General features: G+C 42.1%; 1 protein-coding gene across 2 annotated transcripts in view; it reads right to left on the bottom strand.

Annotated features, from left to right (window-relative positions):
• LOC124139842 (protocadherin-9-like) overlaps positions 1–13,238 on the bottom strand; it is a 133,982-nt gene that overhangs the window by 66,745 nt on the left and 53,999 nt on the right. For both annotated transcript variants that reach the window (XM_046507219.2, XM_046507216.2), the window contains exon 3: positions 11,133–11,233. The gene's annotated coding sequence lies outside the window, so the exon portion shown is untranslated. The remainder of the gene's footprint in view (positions 1–11,132; positions 11,234–13,238) is intronic.

A 13,238-nucleotide genomic window follows, 5' to 3' on the forward strand; every position in this document is an offset into this window, starting at 1 on the left:
CGCCATTGTTGTAACAGAAAACTAAAATAGTGATCGGGTGGTCTTGCTCTGTGACTTGGCTGACCGTGTGTCATCGAACCTGGATGGCGTAGGACATGGGCCATGCGAAAAGCCACTGACGGACCCAGACTCAATTATGGAATCAGCCCGTGAATATCCGGGTAAGAATAGGTGTTCGGCGACCCATGCTTGTCGTAAAAGGCGACCATTGTCGTCGTACAAGGCGACTGATGGGGATTGCGGGGATCGATGGTCATGATATCAATCATTGGATTGTCTGGTCCAGATTCGACTACTTACAGGCCGCCGTCATAGAGCTGTAATATTACTGAGTGCGGCGTTAAACAACAAACAATCTGATTTAATACAGCGGGTATATGGCTGACTATGGTGTATAAACAGCAAACAACCTAGTAATCAGAATCTGACAGTTGGAACTGATATTCACTTAAGTATTAATCATACCACGAACAGAGAACTAGTGTGGAACATAATCCGTCAGCTAGACGTAATGTATTTGACCGCTTTTCACGCAATTTCCAAAAAAATGTGAGGTTTATATGTGTGTATATAATTAAAAAGTCTCGTCTAGAAATGATATATATATATATTGTCGAGGCGAGATAATAATAACAGTAAGGGGACGTTATGTTATCGTGTTCGACAGAACATGTTCATACGGCTATGTATAACATATTTGTTGTCGACCTCATAGATCGACAAACCGCGAAATCGTAATGACATTTAAATTTAAAGCTATAACACAACCGACTCGGGTAAAATCACCGTTAAGGGTGACGAAGTGATCATTTTCAATACGCACAACCTGCTTCTAGTTTGTTTGACAGGCTGACAAGACACTTGTTTCAATAATCTTTGCTGATTGGGTGTACATATAGATCAATTTTATACTGTTTTGATAAGTGCATTCTGCTTATGTTGCCTTTGTTATTAGTGTAGACAGAGAAGATGAATATGTATGAATTGCCATGTGTTTTGTTTGTTTTTTGTTGTTTTATGCCGCACTCAGCAATATTCCAGCTATATGTCTGTAAATAATCGAGTCTGGACCAGACAAGCCAGTGATTGACATCATGAGCATCGGCCCACGCAGTTGAGATACGATGACATGTATCAACCAAGTCAGCGAGCCTGACCACCCGATCCCGTTAGTCGCCCTTTACGACAAGCATAGTCGCCTTTTAGGGCAAGCATGGGTTGCTGAAGACCTATTCTACCCCGGATCTTCACGGGTCAGTTGCCATGTGTAATCTACATTCTATTTCAACGCACTTGATCAATCGCCCTGCAAATGTTAGCATCATGTGAGGAGACATCCCGGAGCGAAGCAGGTCTTGGACGAACACATTTATGTGAAACCTACGAGCACGGGAATGTCGCTGTTGAACTCGGAAATCATAATAGTCACATTAATGTTATGGTAACCACTTCCTAATTCGTTCTCAATAGCGATCACCGAGGTTACACATTAAATACTATCTCAGTCTCGTTTATGGCACAGACAATAATATTTTCAGACTTTTATGGATATTTTATCTGGAGTATTTTTGGACGTTTTTGTGAACGTGTGATTCGTCTCCACTAAACACGGCCCCATTATACAACAAAGGGACACTATAATTAATTACCTCGCCGTCTGTCCCAACCGAAGCATGGACATATCATTTGGGGAATTCATTAGAGTTCTCAAACATTCGTTAAAAACATGTAAACATGACCATTATAACAAGTCATTCAGTATCACAACCATGTGTGAAAAGTTCGTTACCAGCTTCAGGTGCGATATTGCTTTCAAAAACAGCCAACTTAAGCTGTTATGTGGCAAGTCCAGTCCTGCCTCAAATGTATCGTGGCATTTGGACATTTCAATCTATTTCTACCGCTTCCCTATAGAAAAAAATAACAATAGTTTTAATCACAAATTCAATCACTTTCCGTCTGGATGCACGACTTTAAAGATCCGCCAGCTATACTCATGCGCTGTACTCCACAACGGCGTCTTCACCTGGTGGGAGTTTAATCCGGGAACTAAATGCCATATCATGCTAAAAATTGGTCCCGCTGATTACAAGCCATTTAGCAGGGTCAGCACCGACGCTGCGGTATTGTGTTAGTCGTGATGAAGTCATCAATACATTGCATGGATTATTCCAATGGCTTCATTCTTAAAGGAGATCGCCGCATGTTCGTCCTCGCAAACTAACCATTGATTATTCGATGGTGTTTCAATTCAAAACAGGAAACCGTATCTCCTTTGTTTTCGATCTTTGAAGTGTCTCGTCTTGGGAGAGATTGGAGCGATGCTTTCAAGAAGCCTTGTCCGACCCGATGTACTTCTGATTTCGTTTGAATATGGATCTTGCTGTTCTGTTTTGTCTCTCAAAGAGGTGACAACCTCTCGCCGTCAAGGTCTGCTTTGTGTTCATAGTTCCAGACATCGTGATGTTTCTCAATGATGGCGGAATGATAGGACACTACTGTCTCTCGCTTCCATATGTTTTATTGAATTGCTATGTTTAATGTATTGATGCGGGTATCGACTGCGGGTACGAAACCGTTGCTTAGGAGTAACACAGACCCATGATGTAGTATAGTCATGGAAAAGCATTTGGAAGTGATAACCATCACCTGATATGAGTAAGCATATACCCCGAACGTTCTCTTTTCCTTATAATGAAGAAGTTGACATCCATAAACTCTATTCCTTATGTTGTGATATAGATACCGATAAAAACGTCGACGTACTCGAGTGAGTGAGCGGCGAATCTGGCTTTTACGCTGCAGTAAGCAGTGAGCAATGGGATAGGGCTGTGGGTGGACATGTATGATGCAAGGGGGTATGGGGGGGGGGGGGGGGGGTGTTATGGGGAATGGGTATGGAGAGGGATAGGGCTGTGGGTGGACATGTATGATGCAAGGGGGGGGGGGGGGGGGATGGGGTATGGGTATGGAGAGGGATAGGGCTGTGGGTGGACAGGTATGATGCAAGGGGGGGGGGGGGGTATGGGGTATGGATAGGGATAGGGCTGTGGGTGGACATGTATGATGCAAGGTGGGGGGGAGTATGGGGAATGGGAGTGGAGAGGGATAGGGCTGTGGGCGGACATGTATGATGCAAGGGGGGAGGGGGTATGGGGAATGGGTATGGATAGGGATAGGGCTGTGGGTGAACATGTATGATGCAAGGGGGGGGGGGGGGGTGGGTGGGTATGGAGAGGGATAGGGCTGTGGGTGGACATGTATGATGCAAGGGGGAGGGGGTATGGGGAATGGGGATGGAGAGGGATAGGGCTGTGGGTGGACATGTATGATGCAAGGGGGGGGGGGGGTATGGGGAATGGGGGTGGAGAGGGATAGGGCTGTGGGTGGACATGTATGATGCAAGGGGGAGGGGGTATGGGGAATGGGTATGGATAGGGATAGGGCTGTGGGTGGACATGTATGATGCAGGGGGGGCTGGGGGGTGTATGGGGAATGGGGGTGGAGAGGGATAGGGCTGTGGGTGGACATGTATGATGCAAGGGGGGGAGTATGGGGAGTGGGGATGGAGAGGGATAGGGTTGTGGGTGGACATGTATGATGCAGGGGGGGGTGGGGGGGGGGGTGGGGTGGGGTGGTGGAGGTATGGGTAATGGGGGTATAGTATTGGTTCTAGATATACTAGTATTGGCTCTAGATATACCAGTATTGGCTCTAGATATACTGGTATTAGTTCTAGATATAATAGTATTGGCTCTAGATATACTAGTATTGGTTCTAGATATACGAGTATTGGTTCTAGATATACTAGTATTTGCTCTAGATATACTAGTATTGGCTCTAGATATACTAGTATTGGTTCTAGATATACTAGTATTGGCTCTAGATATACTAGTATTGGCTCTAGATATACTAGTATTGGCTCTAGATATACTAGTATTGGTTCTAGATATACTAGTATTGGTTCTAGATATACGAGTATTGGCTCTAGATATACTAGTATTGGTTCTAGATATACTAGTATTGGTTCTAGATATACTAGTATTGGCTCTAGATATACTAGTATTGGTTCTAGATATACTAGTATTGGTTCTAGATATACTAGTATTGGCTCTAGATATACTAGTATTGGTTCTAGATATACTAGTATTGGCTCTAGATATACTAGTATTGGCTCTAGATATACTAGTATTGGCTCTAGATATACTAGTATTGGTTCTAGATATACTAGTATTGGCTCTAGATATACTAGTATTGGCTCTAGATATACTAGTATTGGCTCTAGATATACTAGTATTGGTTCTAGATATACTAGTATTGGCTCTAGATATACTAGTATTGGCTCTAGATATACTAGTATTGGCTCTAGATATACTAGTATTGGTTCTAGATATACTAGTATTGGCTCTAGATATACTAGTATTGGCTCTAGATATACTAGTATTGGTTCTAGATATACTAGTATTGGCTCTAGATATACTAGTATTGGCTCTAGATATACTAGTTTTGGCTCTAGATATACTAGTATTCGCTATTTCATTTTACATGTCCGGAAGGAATGTTCACTTCGCGCCAGTCTAGTTATGGTACTGACCTGAAATGACCAGTGGACAAGCTGGATTTAACCCACAGTGTGAACCCCTGCAAGTTTGGTGACCAGGAAATCAGACTGACACTGACACGTCTTATGACGCTGTGAAAAAAAACCAAATGTTCAAAATAGTAATTCATTCAACTGCCACCATTCACCCAACAGTGTGCTTTCTAAGGAGGAAATCAAAGCTCATGTTACGAAACCACTCCAGTGACCACCCCCCTATGCTCATATTTATGTCAAACAAACAAACACCTTGTTGTCAAACACTTTTTGTCAAAATCAAATTACTGCGCGCCTGACTGACAGATTTCCTTGAACGTAGCAAGATCGATTATTTCAGCCAAACAGATACATATTTGTAAATAACAATATTGTGTTTGAAATAGGAAACGTTTTCCATTGATTCGGCCGAAACTTTAAGATATTATTCCGACAGACACTCAAAGTACAAAGTAAGCAATTAACAAATAAGATACGTTTCTTTCAAATGTGTAGTTACATTGGATTATAAAACGTGTATTGACGTACGGCAGACAAAGGAGACCCTCTTGCTAGAACATATATATGTAAATGCAGGACATCAAACACCATTACAATGACAAGTAATTGAAATTAGTTTCATGCACATCCCTATTACCATATGCAGATGGAATACTTTAAAACATTACGAGGTAAAACCTGTTTAAACGTGCAATTCCTTTATCAACTGTTAACATATATGCGCTTTGCATATAGGGTTTAGAAACTAATTGAATTGATGCGGATGTATGCTTGTCTGCTTCTGCCCTTATGTCTGATGCAAGAAGCACCTGCGTCTCTTCAGATGCTTTCCTGTACATGAATTATTGATACATATATAACCGTTACACATATGTATGAATTCTTGAATTACAATAAACTCACGTGGCTCCTGTCAATGTTTCATTTCTTAATAGTTAATATGTCATTTTGAATTTACAGACAATGGTATATTTTCAAATTGTCTTTGTAACTGTGAATAATTACGTATTCGTGCATACATATTGTGTGGCAGTGCTATGACCTAAATAGTTGGCTAATGCAATGATTCGATTACCATGGTAACCAGAACACCGGCGGCTGGGGTCACGCTGCACGTTGTTGGTGTAGTAGAGGCAGTTGATGTGTTTGTGACCGTGTCAAATTGCCAGCATCATCACCAGTACGGCGAGAGACAGGGCTACTAGTAGCCCAAGCAGTATTGGTAGACGTGAGAGTACTACTTGAGTAGATGGACAGTTGTAGTTGTAAACATAGTAGTAGTAGTAGTAGTAGTTGTAGTGATGGTGGTGACTGTAGTAGTATTTGAAGTAGTAATAGTAGTAGTAGTAGTAGTAGCAAAAGTTGTAGTAGTAGTAGTGGCGGTGGTGGCAATAGTATTGGTGTTGGTGATAATAGCAGTAGTAGTAGTGGTGGTTGTGGTGATGATAGTAGTAGTAGTTGTTGTAAACATAGTATTAATAGTTGACGTAGAACTAGGAGTAGTAGAAATAGTAGTAGCAGAAGTAGTAGTAGAAGCAGTAGACGTAGATGTGATTGAGGTGATAGTAGTTGAAGTAGAATAGTAGTAGACGTAATAGAAGTAGTGGTAGTGGTGGTAGTAGTAGTAGTAGTAGTAGAAGCAGTAGAAGTAGATGTGCTTGTGGTGATAGTAGTAGAAGTAGAATAGTAGTAGAAGTAGATGTGCTTGTGGTGATAGTAGTAGAAGTAGAATAGTAGTAGACGTAATAGAAGTAGTGGTAGTAGTAGTAGTAGTAGTAGTAGAAGCAGTAGAAGTAGATGTGATTGTGGTGATAGTAGTAGTAGTAGAAGCAGTAGAAGTAGATGTGATTGTGGTGATAGTAGTAGAAGTAGAATAGTAGTAGACGTAATAGAAGTAGTGGTAGTAGTAGTAGTAGTAGTAGTAGTAGTGGTGGTGTAGGCGGAGTTGTTCTTGTTACTGAACTGCCGCTGAACCTGACACTTTGAAACTTTCAGTATCCTAAACCAAACAAGGAACACTGACTGCAGAGTGGCACGCGACCCTACCCAACCAGCTTCAGTCATAGTGTTTGCCATTGCTTGTAATGACGCCCATGGTCGTTATAAACGACGTACAGACACTAGGTATGGACTATATGATCACGTGGATTGACAATAAGGACATAGTCCTTACAAAAAAGTGAAACTACAACAAATTAATTATTTGTCTTTTAATGTGAGACTGGAGAACTTGGTTTATTCTGAAATAACAGCCTTCTTGTTTTCCTAAGATTTGATATCCTATCCCGATAAATATTAATAATATATTACTGGTGAAATATCAGTCATTGATTTGCACCTCAGTGGTTGTATCCACGTCTGTCGGGTGTTTCTTATGGACTTATGAATTTTGGCCAGCTGTTGTATGAAAAATAGGTATTAAATAGCTCGTGTCTGATCGTGATAAAATAATGAGTACATTTCTAAGCAGAGATAAGGAAATAATTTGATGTTGCTTTACAGAGTTATACAATTTTTAAATTTTGATGCAGCATTTTAATTGGACATTTCTTATAAAAATATATAAATAATTATTTTCAGATGATCAACAGTATCGTTGACACACACAACGACTGCAGATTCATTTAATCGTAAAATTGAAATTATAATTATGTAATTCGAAGGCATTTGTCGTGCTTTTGTGAAATTAGTTTCTGGTTTGAACAGATTGTGTTACCAGCGTTCTAAATCAACACGACTTTAAACAGGAACAAACCGTTCGGATTTAGTTATGTTCGTTAAATTTGTAGTCAGCTGGGGTGTTTTAATCAAGTAACAGATATTGTCTCTTTCAAAGCTTTGACCTCAACTTAAATATTATATGGCCGGAAAGAAGTGAAACATTCCAAACCAATAGTTCCCTAAAACCCAATTTTAAACGAACTGAAGTTGGAAAAATGGATTAGAAGGCTTCATAAAGTGCATTGGAGGACTATATTTATAGACCCAAGAGGAACTAGTTTTGCCCGTGGATGCGCAACGGACGAAGTGATAGTTTTACGACCCAAGCCTCTGTTTGATTGTCTTGCGTAACATAACGCCGTGTCAAGCTAGATTTTGCACATTTCATGGGATGCGCGCAGGAGATATTGTCAGATGTCGTTAATAGGCTGTTTACTACCATGTACAATATTCTTCTGACCCAAGCCCACTTTCGTTCGATTTATGCGGCTAAACGTTGTATCGGATTTCAGCAGACAATTAAAACTCCGAACAATCATTATGTGTCATAGTGCAGTATCCCTCTGCTACGCCTTTCAATTTCATGGCGTGGGGAGTTATGCAACGGCAAGACAGCCGATAACAGCTTAAGGTGGTCTCGAAGCGTCATATTTGTTTTCAGTTTATCGCTGTCATGCGTATGGAACGCGAACAGGCTAAAAACGCACAATTACGTTGCTGAGCGCACCTGTCGGCAAATATGACCAATTATCCCGTCCAGCTTAAGCGGTTGTATTATGTAACAGCTTGGCTGACATTTAATTTACAAGGAAGTGTATGAGATGTTCTTGCGACACACACTCGGAAAGGTGTACCGTTATTATTGTCTAAGTTACTCGGAAAGGTGTACCGTATATTGTTAAGTTTCTACCTCTTTGGACTGAGTTTTTTAAATGTAACCATCCCCACTTTTCACTTTTCTCCATCATTGTTCACCAGTGTCTGTCTATCATCTTGTCATCACGTTATATTGATTCACTCTCGCCGTTACTCTCTCTCTCTCTTTGTTTCCTCTCCCTCTCCCTCCCTTCCTCTCTCTCTCTCTGCTTCCTCCCTCCCCCCCACACATCTCTCTCTCTCTCTGCTTCCTCCCCCCCCCACACATCTCTCTCTCTCTCTCTCTGCTTCCTCCCTCCCCCCCCCACACACATCTCTCTCTTTCTCTCTCTCTCTCTGCTTCCTCCCTCTCCCCCCCACACATCTCTCTCTCTCTCTCTGCTTCCTCCCTCTCCCCCCCACACACATCTCTCTCTCTCTCTCTCTCTGCTTCCTCCCTCTCCCCCCCCCACACACACATCTCTCTCTCTCTCTCTCTCTCTGCTTCCTCCCTCTCCCCCCCACACACACATCTCTCTCTCTCTCTCTCTCTCTCTGCTTCCTCCCTCTCCCCCCCCCCCCCCCCCCCCCCCCCCCACACACACACACACACATCTCTCCGACCAGGCTCCATATACCAGATTCTAAACACCAAACTCCAGTCTCAGAATCCAGACCCCTGAGACATGACGTCAGGATCCTCATTTAAGAGACACTAATCCAGAGACACAAAATCCGACTTCCGACTCAAAATTACAGACACCAGACTTCTGATTGCAGACAGAAAAACATAAGACTCGACACAAGACAGGAATCCAAATGTAAGCCTTCTACAGATTTCACACACAGAAATCGACAACTGATTCGTATTGATCTGAGTATTTTTAGCAGATATAATCAGGAATCTGAGACAATTTAAAATACACAGTAGTTATATCGCATAACGAATCCAGTGAGCCGGGTCTCATAGTACATGTAGCAGTTTCAGACTGAAATGCTGGTTGTGGCATGGGGGTGGATTGGCCCGCTCAAGTGTGTGCGTGCGTGCGTGCGTGTTCGCGTGTGTGTGTGTGTGTGTGTGTGTGTGTGTGTGTGTGTGTGTGTGTGTGTGCGTGCTTGTACTAGTCCGGACTAATGCCGATTTTATAGTGCAAGCCCACTGAGATACCATGCCGCAGTTTAACATGAATACCCCACTCAGACACAGTATACTGACCCCGCGCATGCCCTCATTAAAGCCAAGCGTCAGGCAGGGTAACAGCAAGCACCATCTTTTAACGTCTTTTCGTATGACGCGACCGCGGATCGAACCACTGATCTTTCGCTCTCAGGGCAGACGCTCTACCACCACACCACAGAGGGAATCTCAGCGTACAAATACTTCACTCATGAAACCAGTATGGGAAATCGAACAGGGCTGTGGCGTGACAACCGAAAGCTTGATCCACTGGATTCCCCAAACAAATGAACACATTCTTCTCATATATGTATTACTTCTAGGCACAGGGCGATTGAGTACCCAAGTTTGTTTGTTTGTTGTTAAACGCCGCACTCAGCAATATTCCAGCTATATGACGGTGTCTGTCAACAATTCAGTGATTTATATCATGAACATCGATTCATGCAATTGGGATACGACGATATGCATCAACCATGTCAGCGAGCCTGACCACCCGATCCCGTTTGTCGCCCCTTACACGACCCATGTTTGTTTGTTTGTTTGTTGTTTAACGCCGCACTCAGCAATAGTCCATCTATATGACGACAGTCTGTAAATAATCGAGTCTGGATCAGGCAATCTCGTGGTTGACATAATGAGCATTGGGATACGATGAAATGCATCAACCACCCTGACCACCCGATCCCGTTAGTCGCCTATGACGACCATCTTCCAGGGGCAAGGGAGTTAACTGACTATAATAGTCGAGTGTCCACCCTTGCCGAACTAGGCAGGAATTATGGAGTTATATTTTGGCTGGACTAACGAGTCTATGCATAGTCCAAAATTGCGTTACGAAATCAACATCCGGTTCGTAAACTGCCGTCCAGATTTCGGCCGATTGCAGGATTTGCAAATCATGTGTACAGTCAACTTAGCGTTAACAGATCTTTTTTTCAAAGTTTTCAATCTAGGTGCCAACGTGATGTGATTTACATCGCGAAGTTAGACCCGTTTTATTACAATATAGATCCCGATTATCGATCAGATCGTCTTCACTGGGCATGAAACTCTGTTTAAACTTTCTGTTAGTTGAAACCTTCATGCCATGAAGCTGAAAACTGCCTTTTATGTACCTATCCCGATTCACGGTGTACATCTGTCGTTCACTGCTTATATGACGTCATAAACCGTACTCCCCTGAGTATACTCCCAAGTAGTGCTATTTCCAAACAGCCATGATGTATGTTCTTTTTGTTCCAAAATTGAAACCATTTTTACCAATAATACAAACTGCACCGGACATTCGTTTAAACTGGCACAAAACCACATTATATCCACTCAAAACTACATTTGTCCTTTCAATAATGTCTAAAATGTACCATAGACGCGTTTTACATACTCTAGCCATATTTAGTTTTGTCTGTTGACAAAGAACATCCAGATTTGTACCAGTACCGTAAATCATGTTAAGGTACGAGTAATACAATAATGGAATGTGGTTCATGTCGGGTGGTTGACATATTGTTGGATATTAACCCACTGGCCGATTTTGAAACTGTCCATGTTTGTTTAAAAAAAAACGTGAGTTAATTTGACAGTTGAATATTCCCAGAATATCTCACTTTGAAGTAATTGAGGCCACAACCCCTTCTTACAATTCGGAAAAATGAAGTAAACGTCTTTCCTGAGAAATATCCACATTTTAATTAATAATACGATCGGACATTAACGTATTTTGGAGTACGAAACGAACTAAAAAGCAATCTCTGCGGACCTTGTTTGATGTGGAAGTGTTACCTTTAATCTGAAACGTAGGATATTGGATCAGCACTAGCTCTCACATGTCGCTTGCCTCAACTCGACTTCCTCAGATGGCGATGATGAAGCAAGTCTTCTTTCTGGAAGGAGATATTTTATTTTCGAAATCTTTTTCTAAAATTTTCATAATGATCATAATCATCATCATTATCGTCGCCCTCGTCATCATCGTCGTCGTTGTTTTCGCCATCATGTAAACGAGATAACAAACTATTGCTACATGTACTTGAATTACCATTTGTTTATTATTGTTCCTCATTGACAAAATTAGTGATACTTGAACTATCCATAAGTATAATTATCATCCTCAACATCAAAAGTGGAACAACGCAATATTGGAGAACATTATTAGCTTTATTTGTGTATTGATTATAATTATCATAATCATTATTATTATTCACATATTTATATTAGTGATCGGATTTCATCGTGTGGATTAGCATGTTCCCATTGTATGAAGGAGGAAGTTCTGGAATACCCAAACAGTGAGTGAGTGTTGTTTTACGCCGCTTTAAGCAAGATTCCTGCAATATCGCGGTGGGGGACACCGGATATTGGCTTCATACATTGTGCCCATGTGGAGAATCGAACCCGGGTCTTCAGCGTGACGAACGAACACTTTAATCACTAGGTTACCCCACCACCTCAAGAAGAAAACCTTTGGATGTGAAGCACCGGGACAGACAGGTTATATATGGCAGTGTCAGTCCCAGTCTATAGCTTAGGGACGCCACAATAAATGAATTCTCGAAGAAGTCATGGAACAAAAAATGAGTAAGGGAATATTGCCTTACGCTGGACCATCAATCTTTCAGCCGCTACCGTCGAGACCGAATAAAACAAAGACCCCGGCAAATCCATTACTTAAATAGGCATTATTAACTGCGGTTTTCTTGCTTTGTCTGTATCCATGATGATGGAATATTTTGGAATTATCACTGTTTCTTTAATGAGAGAAGGAAATATTTTACGCCAAAGAGCTGGCTCCCTTGTAATGAGTGAGCCGCTTTTAACTGATATCACAGCATGTCAGCTTAATGTGGGGGGAAAGCCCGAAGTGATGCAAGTCTCAGACGTTTACCACTTCGGTGAAACCCATGGGTATGGTGCTGACAAACCTAGAAACATAATAGGGGCGAACCGGGATTCGAGCCCACAATCATAGGTTTCTGGCGTGCCCAAGGGACGCAACTGGCTGCCTTGTAGGTGTATCTGATCTAGGTGCAATCACATATTGACCAACCGATCCCCGTTTAAAGTCGGATCATGGCGCATATTGGGGTTGAGGACCCATTCTGACCCAGCATCCTCACGTGGTGCCTTTAAAGGTGTTATTAGGGTTTCATTGATTTACGTCTGTTTCAGTCCGGTCCACAAGGACATTGCATGCACCGAGAATCAAACCAGGACTTCTGCGTGATAATCAAACGCTCTGCCCTTACGCCTAGCCGTCCTCTGATTTGATTTTGTCTCCAAAATACACAAAGGTACCAGATTTTGGTATAGTTAACCCCCTGATGAAATGTAGATGAAAGGGTCACAATGGCTGGGAGAGTACCCCGAGTGGACGTGGTTACACTTTCGACTATTGATGAGTCGCCGGGATATTGTTGAACTATTGCTGAAATCTGCAGCCTAAACAAATCTCTCGCACACCAACTCTCACTGCTGAACTCAGTAATTAAAATCAGATAATACATGCAATATCTAAGCCTCCTGTAAGCCAGAATTGTTTTACGGGGAGAACGGAAATGAACCATAAATAATTTCCTCTCATCTCTAGGTATCTGCTAGTACTGAGCCATAATCACCAGCCCTGGTTCGCGGACTTCCGTCTGAGTGCGCACTGTCCGACACATGCACGGTCTTGTTTGCTATGTGGGCGCTTCAGTGTCCAGAGCCTTGAAGTGAACATTTCAGATCCTTTGTTTTGTTCTGAAAAACTCGACTTTTAATCTGCCCGTTGTGCAGTTTTTCTAGATGAACTAGCTCGACACCAGTTACTTGGAAATAAAAACAACAACACAAGGTTGATTAAATACACCTCGTTTTTTTATTTCAAAGTAACTATTGCCGAACCTATAC

Source organism: Haliotis rufescens, unplaced genomic scaffold, assembly GCF_023055435.1.
Source record: "Haliotis rufescens isolate VD_foot unplaced genomic scaffold, xgHalRufe1.0.p SCAF_7, whole genome shotgun sequence".
Classification (NCBI taxonomy): domain Eukaryota; kingdom Metazoa; phylum Mollusca; class Gastropoda; order Lepetellida; family Haliotidae; genus Haliotis; species Haliotis rufescens.